The sequence below is a fragment of the Sinocyclocheilus grahami genome, unplaced genomic scaffold, assembly GCF_001515645.1.
Source record: "Sinocyclocheilus grahami isolate Dianchi unplaced genomic scaffold, SAMN03320097.WGS_v1.1 scaffold1727.1, whole genome shotgun sequence".
Lineage (NCBI taxonomy): Eukaryota > Metazoa > Chordata > Actinopteri > Cypriniformes > Cyprinidae > Sinocyclocheilus > Sinocyclocheilus grahami.
In genome coordinates, this window is record NW_015506906.1 from 86717 (window position 1) to 88162 (window position 1446).

Consider the following 1446-nt stretch of genomic DNA (forward strand, 5'->3'; position numbering starts at 1 on the left):
ATTTCAAAAATGCCTTTTCTCTCAAAAGTGTTGGGCAAAGCAGTTCTCAGTCAGATGCAGTCTTTCTTGAATATAAATTCTCTCTTTGAAGTATTTCAGTCTGGGTTTAGGGAGCATCACAGTACAGAATATGCACTTTTAAAGTGCCCCTATTATGGATTTTTGAAAATTACCTTTCATGCAGTGTGTAACACAGCTCTAAGTGAATGAAAATATCCTGCAAAGTTTTAAATCTGAAGGTGCACCGTGTATAAAGTTATTGTCTAAAAAAAATAAAAAAAATAAAAAAAAGTCAACTCCGAGTCACTGAAACGAGTCGTTTTTTTAAACGAATCTTTAGCGGTTTCATGCTGACGTCAACATGAAAAATTTGCATATTTATGCCCGCCCACTTGTTGCGTGCACAGACCCAGGAAAACTTGATGGGCGTTCGGTTTGCACGCAGTAGACCAATCACATCAGACTGGGTCATCGGACCAATCACTGCAGATTAGCGTCACGCAAAGGAGGGGTTTGGAAAAATGAATTGTTGAACAAATCTTTTGGGAGTCATTGAACAAATAAGGTAAAAATAAATGCATATTATAAGACAATGAAAATGTTTTTGACCTTGCATGCATGTCAACATGTTGTTGTGGACTCCCAAAACAAAAACATTTTCCTAACCCTAACCCAGGTTCTTAATGATGTTTTGTTAACTGTGGACTCTGGTAATGCTGCAGTTCTGGTGTTACTTGACCTTAGTGCAGCATTTGAAACCATAGACCATAACATTCATATTGCACGGCTTGAGCGATTGATAGGGTTTCAAGGTTCTGTTTTTAAATGGTTCAAGTCCTATTTAACAAAAATAAGTTGTTTAGTTGCCTTGGGTGAATTTAAATCATCGTTGGCTCCTCTTACATGTGGGATTCCACAAGGATCCATTTTGGGTCCTGTTTTGTTTTCATTATATATGCTTCCAATTGGGTCTATTAAAAAAACATGGCATATAATTTCACTGTTATGCTGATGACACACAGAAATATATGCCAGTAAAGAAGGAAAGTAGCTCACTAGGGCCTCTTCTTGCTTGTTTGAATTACAATTGTTTTGCATATGAATTAATCTAAAACTGAAATGAAACATTATTGTGTTTGCACCCCCAAATACATATGGGTCCCCTAAATTTGATTTAGGCCCTTTATCTATTCATGGCAAATCCATGGTAAAAGATGTAGGGGTACTTTTTGATGAGTCGTTAAAATTTGACAAACAGGTCAATGCTTTTGTCAGATCAGGCTTTTTTCAATTAAGAACACTGACAAATGTCAAGCCATTTTTGTCGTTTTATGATTTCAAGAGAGTGATGCATGCATTTGTGTCTTCACGTCTGGACTATTGTAATTCCCTGTATGTGGGGATTAGTCAGTCCAATAAAGTAAAAGTCACTTTACTGTGGTAAAA

The 1446-nt window shown here is 36.5% G+C and overlaps 1 long non-coding RNA gene across 1 annotated transcript in view; it reads right to left on the reverse strand.

Annotated features, from left to right (window-relative positions):
* Nucleotides 1-853: 853 nt before the first annotated feature.
* LOC107572274 (uncharacterized) overlaps nucleotides 854-1446 on the reverse strand; it is a 12439-nt gene continuing 11846 nt past the window's right edge. Inside the window, exon 3 of the long non-coding RNA XR_001607313.1 lies at nucleotides 854-867. This is a non-coding gene — a long non-coding RNA (uncharacterized lncRNA). The remainder of the gene's footprint in view (nucleotides 868-1446) is intronic.